The 23,116-nt window shown below is 44.8% G+C and overlaps 1 protein-coding gene across 1 annotated transcript in view; it reads right to left on the bottom strand.

Moving 5' to 3' along the window:
* The window catches only part of LOC128878583 (uncharacterized), a 198,224-nt gene that overhangs the window by 9,386 nt on the left and 165,722 nt on the right, over positions 1–23,116 (bottom strand). The window lies entirely within an intron of this gene.

The raw sequence follows: 23,116 nt of genomic DNA, 5'->3' as shown, positions 1-23,116 counted from the left end.
CGGTCTTAATATCGATTCCAGGTCAAGCGTCTTTCCAATTACACTCGCGGAGTTTGTACAAACAGCTTCTCGAAGGGAATCTTGACAACATCGAGACTAATTGGCAATGTTTTTGTTCAATTCGTTTAACTGAAAATACTTCGTCGAATGGTCGGTCCTCCGCGGAACGGTGTTTACTGGGACAGAAATCTACCCGGGACCTATAAATACGTTTTTTCTTCGTTCGTGGATACTTAGCGGCGAATCTGCGACGAGAACTGGTAATTTGAATGGCATTCGTGGAGGATTCTTTATCGCGCTGAATACTCGATGCGATCGATGTTATCGTGATTTGTGCTTGGATGAAATCGCTAGATCTGAAGGGTTGGGATATTTTTAGTATGCAGGTATTTAGAGTGTACAGCTGTGGGTACTTAGAGTGCTCTGAATGTAAACTACTGGACAAAATTAGCAGAACACTTTTTTAAATGTTCATAATTATGAGAATTTTCAACCGATTTCGGTGAAACTTCGTGAGGAATAGTCTTCAAGTGTCTTCTGGGTGTGTGCAAAGTTGCATTGGCGAGGGTTGATGTGAAGGGGTTAATTGACCCCTTTAAAGAGGGGAGGGCGTCGAAAAACGTCACTTCTAAAGGTGCCAGAGGTGACGGAAGGGGTTGAAAAAATTAAAAAAAACTTTAGGGCGACTCTCCTTGATGCCCTTTATAAAATGCAACCCTTGAAATCCCTCTCGGACAAACCCACAATTTTTGGACGACAGTCTCGAATTTATTAATATATAATTATTAAATATTACCCTCATTGTAGCTCGGGGTAGACTCGTCTGATTCGATTCTAACAAAATTCAAATTAAAGAGTAGAATTTCTACTTTCTACCCTCTTTCTACCCTCATTGCACCATGTAACTCGGCGTGGAGTCGTCCGATTCGATTCTAACAAAATTCAAATTAAAGAACGGAATTTGAATTATCTAATAGATTGTTATGATCATTGTTAGATATCCTTAAACATTTGTTTTATTTATTGCTGTACTGGCCAGAAATATAATCCTGGTGTAGTAATTGCATGCTGGTAGTTAAATTGCTGCTGGTAGAAATATTCTCAGTTCCCGCCATTAGATACCGTTCCGATCCACGGATTCTACAAACACATACAGAAACCATCACAAATTCTTCTTTTACCACTGCTCATCGCCCCGATAGCGGGGAAGTAATTTTCGGAAATAGGATGCTCGAGAACGTGGCGAGGAACGAGAGAGTAATTTATCGTCGAGCAGTCTCGGGGTCACGTCCGCCCGACGACTGGGCATCAGTTTCATCCAGATTTAGATGTCGACGCGGAAGAGGTGTACCGTGGCTTGACGAGAAAAATGGAAAGAAAATATCGCGATGAAGGGTGCGCGCCCCTCGCAGAGCGATCGATTACCCCGTCGTTTACCTACACCCTTTGCCTCTGTCGCGCGCCTTTCCCGTGGCATTAATGAAAGGACCTTCGGTTATTGTACTCGTCTCTCGGCCAGCCCTCTGAAGCGCTATAGACACTAACACGCAAACAGAATCGGGACGCGCACAGGTGCGCCGATCCCTGCACAAGCGTTCGCACACGGACCCCCTGCCGCCCCCATTCGCGAATCAATGAAGCTGCTGCACGCGCGCGCGCGCAATGCTATATCACTTTCCACAACGATATCGGTTTCAAGCGGGCTGTCTAGTTTGGAGATGGACAAAAATTAATTTCCCTCTTGGCGGATCTTCGTCGAGATCCAAGACGAATGAAAGGGGGAATATCGCGAAGGTGGAAAAATTAAAAACGGAACGAATTCATGAGGGAGCATTCTCGAATTTCGAAGCAGACGTCTGGAGGATGATCGAGCTCGTACGCGACCAGACCGATTCCTTTCCCAGTGTTTCGATTTTTCCGTCGACTCGACGCGACCAGTCGCGAATGATCGATTACCCGGTGCGTACGCGGACCTCCGTGTCGGCGTTCCGCGACCCGTAATAGAACGATTCTACGCTGATGATAAATGATAATGAAATCGGCGAACGAGTGGTAATGGACGCTTTTTGTTCGATTCCATTCTCACGGACGTTCCGACAGAGACTGGCGCGTTCGGGGCGATAATGTCATCGGGCGAGATTGGACGTGCCATAAAACGACAAATCACGAGTCTGCAGTAGACGTCTCCTCGAGAATCTGTGGACTTTGGAGACCTTGCACGAAGGGAATTTCTTGCCTCGCGCGGAGCTTACAAGATCGAATAGAATCCATGGTCAACGGTTCTTCTTTGCCGTCCTCGCTATAGGATGCTTTATTCCCAGTGGGACATGCATTCGCGAAAGAAAAAGGAGATCAGCTATGGAATACTCTACCAGCTGTATCAGATCGTGAGATCTGCGGCTAAGTAAAAATTTATCGACATTGTCCACGTTATTCTATCCCAGGTGTTTATCAAAATATCAATCGAGTCCTTCGGTACTAAAATTAACCACGAGAATTCTACTCGAAATAACACGTATGACGAAATATTCCACAGTTCCGCATGGAATAAAGGCCTAATTTGGCAGTATCCTATCCCTGGTCTAATTCAATAACCCCACACCAGCCGCGAGGGCGCGCAACGCCGGTGTGTTCTTATCCGCGGAAACATTCTATTTGATTCGCGTGATGGGCAGCAGTGGCCCGCGGCGCGCGAGGAGCGGCCCGTGTCCTGTTCTCCTTTGCCACCGCGGCGGAATCCAAGGCTGAATCAACCGCTACCTTAGACGAAACAATTTCGCCGCAGCTATTTTCCGCCGTAAATTGACTCGCAAGCGTTGAGACCTGTCGGTAGCCGAGCTGGTGCCCTCGTAGCTTTCGTGGCGATGCGTGATCCAAGATGCTGCGTGGGAGAGAGACGAGCGAAGCAAGAGAAGAGCGAAGGTAGAATCCGTGCAAACCCGCGCGCATCCCTGTTCCATTCCTCCGTGAATCGTGTCGGGAGATTACTCGATCTTTTATGCCTCAATTATCATACCGAGCCATTATTAAACTCGCGCCGACCGTGCCTACCGGACTTGTTCCGTTCCGCTTAAAAACATTCGGTCGAACGGCTATACACGCCCAGCCGTGCAACGTTTATAAACGCGAATACATAAGAAGTTCGCTGTTCTTGCCGTGAACACGTGTGGCTGGGGGTGTGGATAGAACATCGAGCTGGAAATTGAATCTGGAAGTAGCAGTCGTTAGCTTCCGAGGTTAACGGTGATCGAGTGGAGCTGCGCGGCGATCAGTAGAAAAGTTGAGCACTCTTGTTGATACGGAGTCGCTGCTGCCGGTGTGGGTGCCAACAAAGTTGCGATTGATGCATCTACGGCTGACGGGCCCCTCCAGATGGGAGAGAACCGTTAGACTTTCGTTGACCTGTGCTCTGGTATGCTAGACATCGAGGTAACTACTATAACTTTGAATCGATATTGATATTGGGACTTGACAATAACAAAATTGATGGTACATCAACGTCAGTGTCAAAGGTATGACTCTGTAGAATGGGTGTATTTCTCCAAGTGATCAACTGACGTTTTGATGGGTGCAGTGATGAGGGTCATCGAGGGTACCTGGCCTTTCTAACAATTATTGTAGAGAACCCAGTAAAGAATACCTTCCTAGTCTCAGAAATCGATGGAACGATAACAAACGCAGTAGAAAGATAGACTTATTGGACCACCGTGGACATACCAGTCGGCGTAACGGACGGTGATGCGTCTTTTGCATGTCGGCGTTCGTGTTAAAGCTCGAGGCTGACCAAATGACCAGTCATAAAGGTTATAATGAGCCGGGCCCCGTATGGTTGATCGGTCCATCGCACACGCGGTTGGCAGTCGTCGTCATTCTCCGTTTCCACGTTCTTTCCCTCATGCGGTACCCTTTCTCGCGTCCTCTTTTCGCCAGACGTCGTTCCAACAGTTCTTCCTCTGCTTCGTGTCCTTCGATACAAACTCTCGGGGCCCCAGGTACAGTCGAGATAATCAAAAGGCGCCCCGCATTCGGCAGAACTTCTGGAATTCGCGTCGGTGCATTGTATTCTCGCCATTATCCGCCACGAAAACTTGGCAGAGATGAAACTGCGTTTCCCTCGTTCGCTCGCTCTTTCTCGCGGTCTCTGTTCTTGCTCCTATCCCCCCTTCTTGTTCACGAGTACTCCCCTCCGAGCGCTTATTTCGTCCTCCTTCCTCGAGGTATGTTTTTCTTTTATTCCTGCCCCGGCGCGTGCATTCGATTTTCTCTTTTCGTGCCTCTTAATTCTTACGATCGCCGTGGTCCTCGTGTAAATAATGAGTTCCGGCTCGACCTGTAATTTCGGAAGGGACCGTGTACCTTGGAACTCGCCGATACTTTCCTTCCGGATGCGAGTCGAATTTTTATATATAAAAGTCGGGTTAATTTTTAGGAAGCTCTAAGACCTGCCACTTTGGAATGAGGGAGAGAGCAGTGTCGATAAGGTGGACCATTGTGTTGGTAATGAAGTGTGTCCTGTCGGTGAAACTGGCCAAGGTAGATCCTAGTCGGTAGTCGTATTTATCAGCAGAGTGTCCCAATTGCCAACAAGGCGTTCTGCCTTGTCGATGCCTAGCACTCTGTATTATCGAATCTTACGGACTGTTGCATCAAATCTCTAAAGCTGAAGTGACACAATTCCGACCGTTTTAGTGGGATAAAAGCTTTATCCTCCGCTCATTCGTGGCAGTACTAATTCTCTGGTTTTCCAAAAACGAAGGACGCTCTCTGGACCACCTGGGGCAAGGTTACACGCCGGAGGCGGGAACGTGGTCGCAAGAAGTCGCGAGCTGCGGTTCCGCGACAGCGCGCGTTTACGTCACGCACTGTACAGGATGAAGCCGTGGAGGAGAAGCAGAAGAGGAGAAACAAACGCGGAGGAGCGAATGCAGGAGGAAAAGAGAGATACGGGAGGGAGAGAGGCCAGTCGTCGTCCCGTGGCGTGCGATCTACAGAACGGCCGATTTTTTTATTCGCTTTTCATTCCTGCCCCTCCCTTCTGCTGCCCCCGCTCGATCTGGCCCCTCCACCATCTTCTCCACCTTCGTAGCTGCAGTTCTTCCCTCCTTTCTCGTGGTCTTCGTCGATGCGACGGCTGCACGCGTGTACGTACGCGTGCTCCGTCTTCGTTCGTTTCCTCTCCTTCTCGTTTTTCTTTCCGCCAGGTTCTTGTGCTTCTCGCTTTTTCCCCGCATTCGTCTCCCCCTCGTCTTCCTCCGCCGGCCGTTCGTACGTGTACCTGTCCATTCTTTTGTCGAATTTCCGCTCGCTTTTTCGGGCCACGTATGTACACACTTGGCCTCGGCTCCGGAAAGCGGAGACGACGGCGATGGTGGTGGCGACGCAGGTGGAGGTGGCGGGCCACTTTACCCTTCCTCGCCATCGTGCCTCGTTTATTGTTCGGTTCAAGTATTAATTAATTTCGTACAATGTAAATAAACCAGAAATAATTTTTCTTCTGTAGGGTTAAATAGAATCCCCGAAACAATGGGCCAGAGGACTTTTTGGTGGTCTCACAAGAGGAGGAATTCATGGTATGATGCATCTGGAGGATGAGAGTGCTCGAGCTGCTCATTTCCAACAGCACACAAAATTGGTCGAATTCTTCGATAGAGATTATTGTTCACCACCAGGATCTTTTGTTTCGGTGCAAGTGCAATATTCGTGCGTGTCCCTTGTCCATTCTTTCGTCGAATTCGTGCTCTCCTTTTCATACCACGTACACACGCGGCCTTTTGGAGCAGAGGCGACGGACGATGGTGGTGACGACGCAGGTGGAGGTGGCGAACGACTCCTTCGTCCATTCCTCCTTCACCTTTTTCCTCTTCAAGCCGCGACTCGAAGGGGAACGCCGCGGAATTACGGCGAGCGCAAAGTCGCGGCTAATGAAGTCGCAATTCAACCATTTTACCATTCGCCGATTCCACGGTGAGGCCTGATCGAGCGACTGGAGGAGAGGCGCGCAGGTTCTTCCGCGAGCAGAAGAAAGAAGGCTGGAAGTGGTCGTTTAGATTTATTTGCCCGGGTACGGCCCTTTTGTATCGGCATACTTAACGGCGGCGGCCGAGAACTTGGGCCCTCGAGTCGGTGGGAGGGAGAAGGGGAATCTTAATGCAACGCGTCCGAGTAATTTAGCTTTCGCGTATTTCGTGATAGTCCACGGTGGATTCGCTGATATCGAGCGCTCCGGGCTCTTTTGTGTTCGACGACGACTTGGAATTCGGCTTCTTCTCGTGTACCGTTCGTATTTTTATCGATCCCCCTCCGCACTGAATTAATTATTTCGATGGGGAGGATAGTTCACTTGAAAAATTCACTGTGGCAGAATCACGAAATGCGTTTCTTCAAATTCATTATAATAATTCAATCTCGCTCAGTAATGTAGATCATAGACACTCAACCATAAATTATAAAGTACAGTTATTATCAAAATATACTTTGCGTTTATATAATAAAATGTTTCTGTATTTTTGATGCAAAACCAATGCTTTCATCCACAATATGGAAGTGTGATCATTGTGCAGTGTTTTACTTTCGATTGCGTCGATCCTGATGATCGCGTCCACGTTCCAGGGAATTAATTTGAAGATGGGGAGCACGGGAAAGTGGGGATTCCGTCGATTTAACGATTTCCTGCGGAATGCCGGCCTTGCTGCTACAAAACCGCGCGACACGTGTTGTCTCGCCATAAATATCCTATGGATAGGCGGGATAAATGCCTGGACAAAAAGCTGAATTCCTGTAGAGTAATTTTTCTAGAACTCGCGGATACTTCAGCGTCGTATTGCTTCCTGTATTTTCGTTACCGACGTGTTGTTATTACGAGACGAAGAAAAAAATCTACGCTGTTCGCCTTGGCGAGGACAACACTCCAACCATTCGAATCCTGCAGAGAACCCCGCTGCTACGATGAAGGGAAAAGGATTATAACGCAGGAATGTGTTCCATAAACGATCCGGATACAAAGTAACCGCAATCCACATTCTTCATGCTTTATTAACGCTACTGGCAAATTACACAATCTGCTACGTATCCTCGCCGGCATAGGTATTTTTGTAGCTCTGGATATGCGAAGAAAAAGCTTGGAGCAGGTTGAATGTTTCAGTGGATGCATTTTTGCATGTAATATCGTTTTTTGAAGGGACATAGAGTACGCGTGTACATGTGTTTCTTAAACGATTGTAAGTTTTAATTAATATTAAATTGCTATGACACCTGCAAACTGTAGCAGCAAGTAAAAAAAGGAGGCGAACAACATGTCACAACAGGGCTTTAAAGATTCTCTAATACCTATCAAAAGAACAACACTGTTCGGTCATAAAAAAAAGTGTCCATTCCATCAAGCAACCTGCCATTTCAGAATGCCTGCCTCTTCTGGAATTACCACCCAACATCAGCAACGCCGGAGACACTTAAGACCAACAGAGTTAAATGCGTTGCAACGCATCCCATTTTTCGCGTAGCAGGAAACGCGCAATGATCACTTTCCCGATGATTTAACTCCACGGGCGAACGCTGGCAGAAAAGATGCTATCGCGGACGGTCGTAAACGCGAATCACCACCCTAGCACGCGTCAGATCGTGGAAAATATCATGAACGGCCTGAATACCGTAGGTGCGAGTGCCGGAAGCCCGTTAAAGATACTTTCGTTTACGCGCTAAAGTCGTAAACAAGCCACGAGTGCGTTGTGACTGCGCGCTTAGGGGTATCCGAGCGTTTTCGCGCGCTATAATCGTCGACGATCCCGTTCACGTCGATCGTAAGGAAGTTGGTAACACCGATAGGAACGCGAAGGCATCGATGGCCCGTTGATTAGCGCGCCAACTTCGCCGGGGATGGCTCCCGCTGATTAATCGAAGCTGGCTCGACGAGCCTTTCGACGAGATTCATGGGACGCTTTAACGCGGAACGTCGCAATAGCAATGGCATCCCGTCGCGCTGGATTCTTCCACTGGAACGTCCACAGATCGTCTAATCATACTTTTACGACGGGCTGAGAGTCGTCGAGCTGCCTTTAAGCGTGGACTTAGGATTTAAAAGGAAAGAAATATGGATTTGTACGAACGAGGCTTTGGCGCGAGTTTAGGTGTTACGGTGATCCTGGAAGTAGAGATCATGGTGGGCCTTCGTTTGACCTAAGGGGTGTTGAAAGATTCTCAGGAAGCTGTGATACTCGTCTACTTAGACCACCAACTCCAGTTGACATTCCTCGAAGAACTCCATGCCTTCTCTGGAAATAAGAAAATTCCAGCATCGTTCTAGCAGGATTCGCCAGCATCCTACCTCGAGCCAATTAGATGCACTTCGTGGTGCCAGGCAGGGACTCTTCGTGCCCCTTGGAGCAACACGGTTGCCCACCCACGTACAAACAAATCCATTGGAGAATATCGAGTAGAAACGATGGGGGTGGTATACTTAAACCATTAGCTCGGAAAATAACGATCGCGATGGGTACCGTTCGATGTTTCCGCTCGATCACCGTAAGCGATCTGTAATTAATCAAAGGTAGCCTCCTCGGTCGACGCAAGAGAGAATCCGCTCCCTTCGCTCCCCGTGGAAGATAGCTACCCGAGCAACAGCGCTACCAAAGGGGGAGAAAACATCCCTCGGCTGCAATAAACCGATGTCTTGTTGCGTAGTTCGCAACAACGCCCGACAAGACAATAAATGCACGCGTTTACACGTGTTCACGCACACTGGCACACGCAGTAACTTAAAAGCGCTGTTGCTCTAGGAACGTGGGTTTCTCCCGTGAAACCGTAAATTCGAAAACGTATGGGGACACTCGACGACACGAAGGATCAGGATCAGGATTAAATCTCCAGCGGAATTCAACAGCAGAACATTTTGCCGAATAATATTTTATGATTACAAGGAAATTTTGGATCATATTTTGTACTGGTAAAATCCGGTGAATATTCATTTACTGTGTGCAAGGATTGTTGTACGTGACATGTAAAATTTGAATAATGGGAGTTCCAAGTACCGAGATTTCAAGTACTGAGATACCGAGGTGCTGGAATTTCTGGGGCTGTAGATCCTCAGAGCTCTAGATCCTGTAAACTCTTAGACTTCAAACATTTAAATCTTGAGATCTCTCGATCCTGTCCTCTAGGTCTCAAAATCTAGAAACGGGAGAAGCATACTTAATATCCACGTCATTCTATCAATCAAGCATCCCAGTTAGAGACGAAATGTACATTGATAGACAGGATCGGAAATAAACAGGCGAACATCGTCAAAAATTCTCACGGCATTACGGCTGTTATGTATTTTTAGGACGGGCGAGCGCGACTGCTGGATCGATTAATCATTGGCGGATACAAAAAGAAAAAAGCACCGCGGTGGTCGTCGCGGTAAAATATATAACGGATGCGCGCGAGTTGGAGCGAGGCACAGTGTTCTCGGGCGTATAAATAACGCCTCGGGAAGAGAAGAGGCTCGTGTATGCAAGAAAACTGTCCCGCAGACGACGCAAAACACACGCGCTGGAAACCGAGACGCGGTTCGTGTATCTGTAACGGGGAACCGGCACAGGAAATCGTAATCTATATTTTATATTCACAGCAAACGAAAATATCGAGCACGCCAGAGAGCCCCGTTCGATATTCGCGTCGATCGAAATAATAGTAACAATAATAAAGAAAATCAACGTTCGCCGCAAGCCAAATCACGCCCACGCGTTGACCTACCTTATTAATTTACAACGAATTTTGTTGGTAGTGACGGTATGAAAATATTTATATGCATAGGAGTAGCAATATCTATACGATTAGGGAACCACCATAGCTGAGAAGAGACGTCGCACGGTGCGCAAGGTAGATGCGCGTGGGACTAAGCAGGGAAAACGAGTTCCACTCTCGTGATGATAATAATTCTCTTATCAAGGAAATTAAATTTTATTTTAGAGTGTCAAACTGCACACGTTCAAGTCTGCAAATATTTGAAATCGAAATGTCCAAAGAAGATTCTTTACGTCGTCTCGCACAGTTCGGCAAGGAGTGCAACATTTTCGCTTGTATTTCATGCATTCCACGTTTGCCGATCTGCCGCGTTCAAAGTGCTTTTACAGCGTTACATCAGCGCTCGACGAATTCGAAGAATACTAACGCCATGAAAGGATTCTACTTACTGTTGGCGCGCTCAAAGACCGATGGCACGTTGCTCGCAATTTTGCAGCTATTTCATTCGCGAGAATAAGACGGAGGCGGGATTATTCGGTGTTCTTGCGCTTCATTCGGGAACCTAAATCTCCTCGGGCTTAATAGCTTCCCTTTTCCTCAGTTATCTCGCGATTGATCGCAAAGAGACCCTTCCGTGCCTCTGTTTCTAACTCAGCTGAAAGTTGAATTCAAAACGCTAGGAGCGCCTGGAATCCCTGAAATGAATCGCGTTGAGTCCTTCGTTTATTCCCGCTGGATTACTCGCGCACTCTCCTTTGTTCATTCGCGACGCGAGCGTAATTCGATGTTAAACGTAAGTTTCTACGAATCTGAATCTTCCTCCATCGATGCGTGGATATACGTACACTTATACTGATTGAAACCTGCTCAAGAAATAAATTATTTTCTAATAAGTCACTGGTGAAAATGGAACGCTGACAATTAACTTGGACAATACCGGCATTACGTATTCTGACAGGACTCGTACATCGTGGGACGGAATCATCGGCGCGTAATCCTGACAAAAGTTTGTTTGCACGTTACTGGTGTAACATGTTAATGCAGACGCGGACCGCATTTGGCTCGACACCGGAGCTTCCAAGTAATGACAATTCGAGACGATAAATCAAGAGGGTCCGGCTGAAATGTCGCGGGACTTGGGGTGGTGGCGCGGAGGGTGCAATATACGGGCCCAGATCCGCGTTAACAAATGTCTCTATTCGTCGTTGACGTATCTCTATGCACTGTAACCCCCGATGAGCCGTAAAAATCACCGATTGGGGTAGGTTCTCGTAGCACATGGTGTTAATTCTTTGCCGAGTATACGTATGCTTCAGCGGAGACGAATCGAAGGCACGACCCTTCCATCTCCTGGCGATTATCGCGTCAAGCGTGAGAAATGGGAATATTATGCTTTCGTGTTTGACGTTCGCGCGCTTTTTCGTCCACCGAAGTCCTGTGAAGCTGGTTGTCAAGGTAAGTGTTTACCTAAGTGTTTGTATTTCGAATTTGAATTTTAATCGTCGGGAGAGAAGGGTCGCGTTTACGAGGAATTATTGGGGTGGGATTTGTGGAGTGCCGAGTACGATTTCTGCGATGTAAGAGCAACTATTTGTTGGTTATAAAAAAAGCATTTGTTGAATACCACTTGTGAGAAAAATAATCATTCTTAAGCTATCTAGGCGACTTCTAGTAACTTTCTCAGCATAAATACCTCCTTGCTCTGTTTCTAGAATCACGAGCAACATTGTTACGAATATTTGGCTTCCACTTTAATGCAGCACACTTAGCAAATCCCGGGTTGATCCCGACGAAACGGTTGTTCCTTTCGTCCCGATGCATTCGAATATATTTCGAACGATAATTTTTACTTTGCGAACATAAAATATCAACTTAGTGCGGAAGAAGACGGTAACCAAGCCGCCTCGGAGAGAAATGATTCTTTGAGAACGGCTTTTAAGTGGTCGCATCGCCTCACCCCTCCCTCCCCCGTCCTGAAAGCTATTGGGTATCGTCGGGAAGACGGACCGAACATAATTTCGGAGTAGCATGCAAATGCGTTCTTTCGGGAACCGAAGGAATTAAGATAAAACGTACGAATCTCTACGACCATGTTGTCGAGCGAAAAAAGCGGAGACGGCGACGTCGTGCTGCGAGAGAAACGAAGAAAACGAGCTGTAGGTGGAATTTTAATTCCACTCTAACTTGTTAAGTGCGGGATGACGTTACTACATTTAAATCGCAGGATTGTGCAACTCGAGCGGGGGTTTACTTTTTAAAACCTAAAGATTGTGGTACCTGTCGCCGGGGGTCTGCGGTTGCTACTTGTTTCGAGGTTTGGGTGCTGTCTACGCAAATCCCGGGACGACAAAGTACTGGATGAACATCTGCAGGACTTCGAGACACGTGACAAGATGGATGCTTCCTGTGCGACTTATGCACTCCAAACGCGTAGAGTCTCAGAAACACCCGGGGATAAGGTCCTCATTTTCTATACTTGTGGATATTGGGAGTTAGAAATGTGAATCTACTAGGCGGTCGTTCCTTTCATTTACACAATTTACACGACATTCTCACGAGGATATGACGATGCATGTGGAACTTCTCGTGTGCGGCAGCGCTTTGAAGTTCAATGGATTTGGCTTTCATGGTGCTAATAAAAATCCAACCATAATTTACATCGCAAATTCCCTTGTAACCTTGAAGACATTACATCCACGTGAAAAACAAAACACGCGAATGTAGCAAACAGCTCTGAAATTAGGAAACGATTGCTGCCTCTCATCATAAATCTTTCTTGGCAAAAAGGGAACGAAACTTGTCATCGTCGTCAACCCTTCAATCAGTACTCCATGCTAATACGTTCGTCGCGGCACAATTCTCTCCACACGCGAGGTCGTGGATTAATCTTGTAGGCGCGGCCAGTGGTCGATCCGATCTAAAAATCGCGCGACCGGCGGATTCATGGCTGGAAGTCGTGCTCGCGTGAAAATTGGAACAGACTAATCGCGCGACTTCGCTCGAGTCGTGGCGTCGAAAGTCGTCGTTAATCGAGCCGGCGTATACGAGGAGTTTAAAGGCCCCGACACGATAAACGTAATCGGTGCTCTCGGCTAATGTAAGTGGCGATTTAGCGCGCGGAATCGATGGAAATTAAAATACATCGGTTAAACGCCGACCGTCCGCCCCGTGGGATCAAATTGTCGTTTAAGTATAGTCCGGGCGCGCCTCTCGTTTCACCGTGTGCCACGGTTATCGAGGAGCACGCCAACCGATTCCGTTCAATAATTTGGCACGACTAATTCGATGCGCTATAGAACGTATCCGGCGATCTTCGACTGTAATTTCTGCCCCTGGACTGGATGGCGAAGACGAATCGAATCTCAGCTGTTGCGCGGATAAATGTAAACTTCCTGTACGATCGTGAACGAATTCGAGTGTCCTGCCAATAATGGGAGTCCTGTTCCATGGAGAAATTTGATTCATTTGCGAACACCGAATGTGGAGTAAGCTGTAAGTTTCTTTTGTCTTCTCTTTTTTTAAATGTTTCTAAAATGATCCCTCGAGTTAAATGAAATTTTCGCACTAAAAATCTGTCCACCATAAAAGGACCTCAAAGAAGGTGTTCCTGAACGTCATTTAATAGCGAACACTTTTAACAATAATTTAAATGGGAATTTAAATTGATTTTAGAAAGGAGTAATTTTTCTAGATTCAGATAAGAGCAGGTAAAGTTTAATTCAAATCGTTGCTCGGCATTCAGAGTCCCCGTTTTAAGATAACGACTACGAATATTATAAAGTAATCAATCATAAAAATACCATACGCACGTTTATGGTTTATGAATGATAATACGATACATATTCAGGAGATTACTCGAGGAGATTTCGACGTCTACCTCGTCTTTTTAAACGGACCACATTTTTTTGCCCTTTAAGCCGACAGCCTCTTAAAGCGAATTCAACAACCTCTGCCGCAAGGACATGCAGCGTCATTCAAGGTCACAAACGTGAAATGAAGCCGTCTTGTAAGCGCGTATGTATGTGTCACTACTTTTCATAACAGGCGCTCAATCTTTCGTCCGTCAACTTGTTGACAGGACGCATGGCTTTCCAAATCGCTCTATTATAGGCTCGCGAACTTGACTGACATTCACGAGTTGGTGAAGGTATTTTCATGAAAATTTATTATCCATATTTATATCTGTAATTTAACTATTTTTAACTATTTTATTTCAAAATCGTATTACATTCTCCTCGCTCTAAAATAAATCTATTCCCAAGGAGTTAAGCAAGATATTCGTCAGAAAATACAGCAACGATCATCTCAGAAACACAAACAAATAGTTGACGATGCAAGCGCAACGATGTCGTTGTATCTGCGCCCGTGCACAATCGAGGCTCCTTTACAAACTGGTACTTGGGCTGCTTGCGGTGTATTAACGTTCCATCATGCTACCGGCGTTACCAGCGTGACTCTGCGTTTCGGTGTAAATCATCGTCGAACGGCCAGGATCATCAACCGCGTGCTCGAGATCCCTCCGTCCGCAAGAGACGCGGAATGAGGGGTAGAAGGGGAGACACAATCATCAACATCGATCGAATTTTTTCACGGTATACATCCGAGGCCCGATTTTTGTGCAAATTTTCTGATTGGATCGCGTCGATTACGATCCCCTACACGCGTTTCAATGACTAATTCGTTTCGTGCTACGATAGCGACCTATTAATTGTTCGACCGAGCGAAATGGTCGTTTGTTTTATTCGACCACCGGAGATCGTATCCAAAAATTTCCTGCTGGGATTAATCAACCGGATACCCATTGTGGCAGTTTTCTAATTGGTGCTTGCCGGACAATGTTATCCAAGCGAGTTTAAACGACTCGCTGAAGTTGTTTGGTCGAAAACAATGTAGCTTTATTCGGGAATCGTATAACCGAACAGTGAAATATAGATACATCAAGCACAGAGATTGTAGCGTTCGGTTTTAGTGGGCGTACAGAATAATGCGTTAATCTTTGGAAATCGTCAGCAATAGTAGGATGTGAACTTTATTATTTTATCTCAAAATATATCGTTGTGTTAATTTAAAACACTGCCAAGAATCCAGGATGTAATTTACCGACTAATTTATTGGATAAAGTGGATTTGATTCAATTCCCACGTAACGTAAAATTAACTCGCATGGCAAAACCGATTCGACGCTTGTTTGCAAGACGTTCGCAAACGATTACTCACGGCGGCAAGTGATTATTGCGATAAATGCGCCGACCTAGTTGCACGAGCAGTTCATACATTTGAGACCCACACGGTACGATTTCAATCGATACTGTGTGCCAGGATTTCCAGGCCACATATTCGTGATTCTGCGCGATCGGATCGATAGATACGGGGCTGGAGGAATCTTGAGAGCTTGCTTCTGAACGTCGCACGTCGCGTCGGGCGAAATGAGCTGCGACCGATGGCTCGCCAAGGTATTACCGTGCGCGACAAGCAATCTGCTTCCGTATCTATACGTCCTTCCAAATTACGTTACTCCCACCTAAAGGTGATAGAGATATTACATATTATATTACAAAATATTTGGAGTGGATTTTTGTATAATATAAAGTTACTTGCGAATGCATCAGTCCACGCAAGGTGTACGATACGTTTCGATAATTACAAAGTTAGAATCTTTCCTATTAATCAAGAAAGTAAAATACGGAGTGGTCCGTTTAAATAATGCCACGTCAGCTTTGAAGGAACCATTATATTGCAAACAATATTTTTTTCCAAAGGTCATTTTTTTCGAAGTTATCAAGCTCATCGATGTTTTTTGATTTATAACTACATTTTTTTTTTATTGTATCTTGTAACTGATGGAAAAATACATTCAGATATCTATAATAACGCGACCTTGAAATGATCTTGATCTTCGAAAATTAACGTTTTACTAGAACTGATGTCGAATATCTTTGATCACGATTCCTGCACCTATGAATGCGAAGAGAATATTTTTCATCGCACTAAGAATATCGAGCGCATGTATATCGTGTGTATGTGTTAACTGTTAAAACAACGCTCACGTTTTCTTAAGTTATTTTTGATTGTTAATTGACCAATAATGCTTGTTTCTTAAATTTAGCTGATCCCAAAATATAACCCCAATCTTTTATTAAATGATGAAAAATGTATCCCTTGAGAGGTGAGAGTATATTTAGAAATGACTGGTGGATTCAAATCATACATGTCGATTCGAGCAGTAGTTAAGCAAGATTATGCAGCGTGAAACGCACCGGTGCAAACGCAATGAAAGGCGTATTGCTTAACCACACTAACCCACCCTGTAAACGTGACCTGATTAACAAGCGATTCGACGTCGTAGACCATCGCATAGCTCGATGAACATACTGAGGTTTGAGATCCCATTTGGTGCAATCCAAGATCGCTGCACATGTGCACGCGTATTCTCGAGTTCCATGGCATTAAGCGATTAATTCATGGCAGTCCTCATCAATCTGTTCCGCGTCGAATACTCTCCTTTCATCGATAACAATTAATTCAGCCGTTCTTAAGTACACCACACGTTGTAAAAGAAGTCTCCTACCCTTTTCGAACTCACTGCACACTTTACAGAAAATTTTGGCTTATTCGAATTATTCTTAAAAAAAATAATATTAGAATTGTGATCGAAAGAAATTGTCTTACATAATCCATTAGTGTCTGATACTACACTGCGCCTGCGTGAATTAGAACATGTTCTTTATTTTATTTGCAAATGGAGACCCTCCACCCCCCTAATTTTCATTTCGATCTAGCGAAAAAGTAATGCGTAGAATTAATCGATCACTTTGGCGTCGGAATCGCTGCTCGATAAGGGTGTACGCGCCATTAACGCTCATTCGTTCATCAATTTGGAGAATCGATACCATAATACATTTAAGAATGACACACTCGAGAATAAATGCGCGTATTCGTCGCGTGGGCGTCACGCCGGCTCTCCGATTCTTTTTTACGAGGCGACCGCGGGGATATCATCTGAAGCTATCGATCATCGATACCAGATTCAATTACCCTATTGTGTTCCCAACGAGCTACGAGTGTGTCTTACTTCGCCAAGGGATTACTCAAGCACTTTCACAATGGAACGGATGGAATGCGGCGTGATTAATCAAAGACTATCGAAATGTATCGGTTTAATTAATGCTTTCGTGCGTCCTACGGCCACGGCTGAGTACTATAGTTGGGAAGCTTAAGACGATTGTGCTGACCACAAAAGCGCGCAGATTAATCCTTTGTACGCCCAGAATTTTATTTTTAATACGAACGACTGGAAAATTCAATCGAGAATGCCAAGGGTGTTCCTTCGCGTACAAAAATTTGAAAACGTCGTCAAGTTGTTTCGTTGTTTCGTTAATTCAGATAGCGTTGGCATTGATAATCTCTGGACCGAGTTGCATTTGGTAGTTAAAAAGCGAAATCCTGAAGCTCTATATTTTATAGTTTATTCACGATATTCCCCAATTAACGTTCAAGTCTCGAAAACCTTAGTCGCCGTGGAGAATTTTAGTATATGCACTTTGTAGTCTGTACAGTTTGTTAAATTACTCTGTTTGTGAAATAGGGAACGCAAATCTGCAAGCCAAGCGCTCTTTGTCTTTCAAAGGGGCAAGATGAACGACGAGCGCTGTAACCCGGAAAAGCTGTCCAACGATAAACATATTTTACTTCCTTTGTGTCCGGTCCTTTTTGTCCTACATTCCAGCGTTTACAAAAATGTGAGTTTCAGTTGCAGAATGGAGTATAACATGACTTTTAAATCTCAAAGCCTGCGGCCTTGATAAGAAAGGCTTCTTTATTCTATCGTTTGTTTCTTGGAAACATTTTTCTCCTCGGATACTGGTTCGAATTGGCAAGGAAGAATGAAAGAATTCTGGGAACCATTACCTTTGTAGATACTTTAATTTCAATTACGCGAAGTGCTACGACTGTAACCACTCTGATGACGTGCCAGATTACAGCTTATAAATTATTGCTAATTCCAGTTACCGGAATTACAAACTCGTGAGAATTGAGTAGCATACACCGCACGTCTTCGGAGAAAAATTATTTTAATTTACGTGCAGCGAAACGTTAGAACTTGCGTTGGACATTTTCCAAAGAGGCCACGTGAACGTAATATATTGTAAAATGTCAGGGCACGCAACATGGCAGTTAATTAATTGCATAAGAATAATAAGTCAGCTATGATTCTGCGTTTCTACGGAGTTATTGATCGTGACTGCTCGAGCAAGGGATTGTAGTTGCGACACGAACATAAAATTCTCAAGAAATGCTTCTCTTCGATTACGTTCTTCATTTTTGATCAAATGAACAATCATTAAATATAAATATTTTCTGAATTTGTATTAAAATTGCAATGAATTTTTGGACATCGAACATTTTGTTTCGTAAGTCGGAATATTAATTTTCCATTTTTGATTTTCTACTACGTTTTAGAGATATCTGACACTCGCGTAGTGTTTCGAAACTTGGCACTCGACCTTTTTCCTTCGAAAGGGACCAATTCGCCACGTATTCATCGTCCATCCTGAAAGCGTCACTTGGAGATTCATTTCCTGTTTGTGGTCCTCGTGACGGGCGTAGTCTCCACCCTGGATATTAACCTTGATCTTAATCGTGGAACGCGGCGAGCACCGGTTGCTCGTCGTCGAAACGACGCCGTTGACCCTAATTCTCCCTGTAATCCTTTCACGACCCCGTTCGAACGCGCGCAGACATAAATCGCTGGCTGGTCGCGGCCTCTGCGTCTAAGCTATAGTTTCTAAGATGATAAATACAGTATAATAAATTTTCCTAGGGCATGATTCACGCGAATAGCGAAGCGATTCGTCAGCTCTAATGTGAATAGTATACATTCAACTGTTTGTATGTTTCGGAAAGCACTATAGGTGATACGCGTGAGAATATTACATTTACTTACACTTCTATTTTGACATTTGTTCAAAAATAGAATAGATTTAAGCATTAATTACATCCAATTTCTTTACATACGATTACATATGACTGAAACACTAGGTGAATGAACCTGAATGAATTGGAAGTTTCTGCAGAGTTATTCGAGAATTGTCGAGCAAAAGGAGGACCCCATTATTATTAATTTCTTAATTGCTATCAGATTCAGCTTTAAATTCTCATTGCATTCAATTTCCACGTAAGGGAACCACTCTCGAAATATATTTTATTTATTACAGTACAACAAGGACCTCATCTCGCCGTGATTCCAACAGTTACACAGGTATCCACTTGTAACTTCCGAAGTTCCAAGTCTGAGAGCGCAACGATTAATGCATTGAATGTAATACTATTAATGACCAATTTCGAAACAGTTTCCTCATAAATTGATACACGGTTGCCAGAGGTTCGTAAGGTTCTTAGGTAAACTTCCACCGATAGAGTAGCACCGAAGCGAACCGTTCTTCCCAAATACATCTGATTGATTATTGCAGATGACTGAAAGTTCATGCATCGGGTCTTTAGACTGCTAAATCATTCACTATGAAGTTTGTACCTCTATCATTGCTTTCTCTGCTCTCAACTTTGCTATTATCGAGAACGACTCTTTCTCTGATATTAATAGAAAATAGAAGAAACACCGAAAAACATTTCTACTAAAATTTCATGAAATTCAAGTGTTAGGTGAGAATATAGAGGCTCCGAATCGCTCCGTTTTTCTTTCGAATATCCAAAGCCATCTGACTGGAAAGTCGAGAAACGTTGACGTTCATCTCGCATTCGTTATTTCAAAGTTTTTCGAAGACTTCGCCTGGCAATACCGCGTAACTGATAGGATTAAGATCACCCGATGGTCTCGGTTCGGCGAGCTTAGATCGGGTTTCTACGCGGACGGAGGGGCTTGTAATTACATAGGAAAAGATTCAAGCCCGGTATCACTTAGCTTCTACTCTCACGAGCGATCACCTCTCATTAGCATAACCCTACGGAACGAGTCGGTGCACCCTTCGGAAACGGGTATACTTGTTCGCGACCTTCGTGACGCGGACGACCACGAGCGACGAGTATTTACGAAGACGAGACGACGGAGGAGCTCCGATAATCCCGAGGGATGCGGAAAGCGTTCGAGGGGAAAAGCGAGTTCTACGGGCGGCGAGGCACGAGAGACGACTGATCCTTTATTTAGGACTTCTCACGTCGCCCCGCAACGTCTCACGGAAACCGTAGTTTGATTTCGTCCCGCCTGAAGGAAATCGTCGCGCTCGATATCCGTCAGAGATGTACGAAACTCTTGTTCCGATCAAAATTTCGAACGACGCGACGTGTCGAACATGAACAGCTCTTTTCGGTGGAATGTGCGATATTCTGTTATCTTACTATTATACAGTTGATCCCATAAGTTGTCGTACCTTTTATGTCTATTGAAGATATTTGTCTAAATTGATTGATAGGTTTGATGTTTCTAAATAAATTTTTTATTATATTAGATATATACGTGTGTGAAGTCTATTTATGTACATATTTATAATGAATCATTTATTTGGAAACATCAAATCTGTCATTTAATTTACTCTAATATAGATATATACGTGTGTGAAGTCTATTTATGTACATATTTATAGTGAATCATTTATTTGGAAACATCAAATCTGTCATTTAATTTAGACAAATTTCTTCAGCAAACAGAGAGGGTACGAATACTTATGAGACTGACTGTATGTATGTATTTGTTTCGTTCTTCAAAGTTTGTATCTAATTATACTCAACACGCACCGATCCTTACGCAAGACGGAATTCCGGGTTTACGATCGCGTAAAAATAACGCGAAGTTCATACGTCGAGATTTGATAAACGATCTGACCCGATAAAATGGAAAACTAGGGAATTTATGCGCCCGTTTTCTGCGAGGTTTCGATTTTTCGGTGGGATTATTACGGTTGATTTATAAGAGCCGCGGAGGAAGTTCACTTTTATATTGCGCCGCGAGAAGGTCGAACCGCGAATTCAATTTACCGCCGATAAGTAATTAAGGACAGGAGCTGGTCTCTCATTTCTCAATGTCGCGGTAAATAATCTTTGTTCCCGTGGAAATCTTAACAGTACGTATATTTACTGCGGCCGCGCGACTATTGTGCTCGCCGGTGCTGGTGGGGTGATCGGCGTTTCTCAGTCGATTATTCAACGCTACAATAGGATACTGCTACGAGGCTCACTTCCAACGGATCTTTATTCAATTCCACTGGGTTCTCCCTTCGTCAGCGTTGCCTCGGATGCTACATTACCTGGCTCGAATCTATTGTGACCGTGCATGTTCCACCGTCGTTTTAAATTTCTCTAAACGGGAGTCTAATCGACAGTTTCGTGTCGTGCGATGCATATTCTAGACTTGAATCCATATAAAATTCAATGAAAAGATGATGTACCATCATAGTTCTTAGATTCGATGATTCCATCATCGATCGCGTATTCCTCCCGTTCTAACCTCGCTTCGTCGTTCCAGAGAACCAAGCTGCCGAACGATCGCCGATTTGCATAAATTCGCAAAATAATTTCGCGTGGATTTCACGCGAAGGCTGAACGGCATGCACTTAAAGGTTCCTCGCGGTCTAATCCCGTAGGTTACCCTTCGGGAATGCAAAATCTAAGCTCCCACACAGTAGATACGAGGGCGAAGTGGATCGAGGGGAGGCGGATCGGTTCTCAATCCATTTATACGGGGGAATTCTTATCCCGGATTAATCGGTCGTTCGCGACCGACAGTCCGCCGCGCCAGGTAAGACAAGCTTAATGCATCCGAGATGCATCGAGGGCTCCCTGCAACAACGTGTCGCCTCCGTTGGGTCGGTTGCAGTTTCGCTTTTATTCGAGCCGCCATTAGATGGGCCCTCTTACCGCACGCGGGATGAATTAAAGCGCGAAGTCCAGGGGGGATTATCTCGGTGCCATAAAACATTCGCCAAAAATGTTGCTCCGCGGTTGTTGACGCAGCCATTAACTCTGGGAAGGCTGACAAAAGGACCGTACAGCTGGACTCCGTAGGAAATTCTGGAAAAATCTGGAGTCTGAATGGTGCATTTTTTGGGGCACACTTTCGCCTAGTGTGCATGTTTTATGAACGATACAAGTTTAATGCGTGAAAGTTTTTAATTTGAATCTTTTCACAGGCTTCTGAACCGAGGGAGTTGAGTACCTGAGGGGCACGCAAACTAATTAATACGACCAGGACTGCTACGTGAATTCTAATGAAACTCAAGCGCTACTCAGGCAAAACTACAGAAAAGGAAAATGGAAAGTGGCAGGCGAGTGGGGTAAGAGGGGTTAATTCTAGAGAAGATAAAATACAACTTGTCGTCCCCTTTTTCACGAAAGTGCATATTTGCACAAAATTCCATACGTTCGGGACCTGCTGCTTCTTCTAATTCTATGTACTTTCTTGTTTCCTCCCAAGTATATGCCTATTCGTAACAAGTACAAATATAAAAAGTGCTTCAAACAACTCTTAAAAAATAATACATCAATTTTCATACAAGAAGTGACAAACCACAGAGCCTGCGGCCTTGTTGCATTCCGCGTTCGCCCTCTACGTCGAAGATTCTGTTTAATTGGCCTCAATCGGAGTTGAAAAACCGCGGACGGGGGTCGAGCCGCGATACAGCGGCGCGATAAAACCGTTGATCGAAAATCTTGTTCCGCGTGATCAACGCGCCTATTAACTCGTCCCCGGCGATTGTTTGTTTTCAGGGTGGTCGTAAATAGTTTCACTTATCCGCGTCCAGCGTCGCGAACGGGGCTGGTAACGAGGCTGCTTCGGTGTCCTTTAATTCGCCAACGATGCGCTGTCGTCGCGCGACGCAAGTCATTTGTAAAGAGACGCGTCGGTGAATAACTTCGGTAAAAATAATCCGCCTTCTAAGAAATTTTTTATTAGCGGCTCTCGTCGGTTACAGCGCGCCCGATAAAACTGATCGGGGGCTTAAGAAATTGAAATCGCCGTTAATATCTTGGCCCGCACTCTTAAAAAGTGAACGTAACGATGCCAAATTATAGTGGAGACATTCGACGCGAACGTTCCTCGACGACAGATCGTGAATTTTAATGTGAAGTCGTGAAAATGGTCGCTCCAAGAACGACTAGTAATACAACGCAACTAAACAAAAATTTCAAAAGATACTTATAAAATGGCCTCACAAAATGAATAGGAGCTCAACTCAGAACTAGGCCCCCGGTTTTGAAAGATAAATATAAACTACGACTGTAATACTACGGCTCGCAATCTTGCTAATAAACGATGCACGTAGAATTTCATTCGCGAGCCAACCGTACGCGCGCAACTATAAAATCCGTGTAAATTTATCCGACGCGGCGATTTCATTCAACGTCCCTTAAAGTAAATTAATCTCCTTAGTTTATTTAACGCTGCG

Source organism: Hylaeus volcanicus, chromosome 1 (genome assembly GCF_026283585.1).
Source record: "Hylaeus volcanicus isolate JK05 chromosome 1, UHH_iyHylVolc1.0_haploid, whole genome shotgun sequence".
Lineage (NCBI taxonomy): Eukaryota > Metazoa > Arthropoda > Insecta > Hymenoptera > Colletidae > Hylaeus > Hylaeus volcanicus.
Note: the sequence above shows the minus strand (reverse complement) of the source record. Positions and strands in the feature narration are given on the sequence as shown.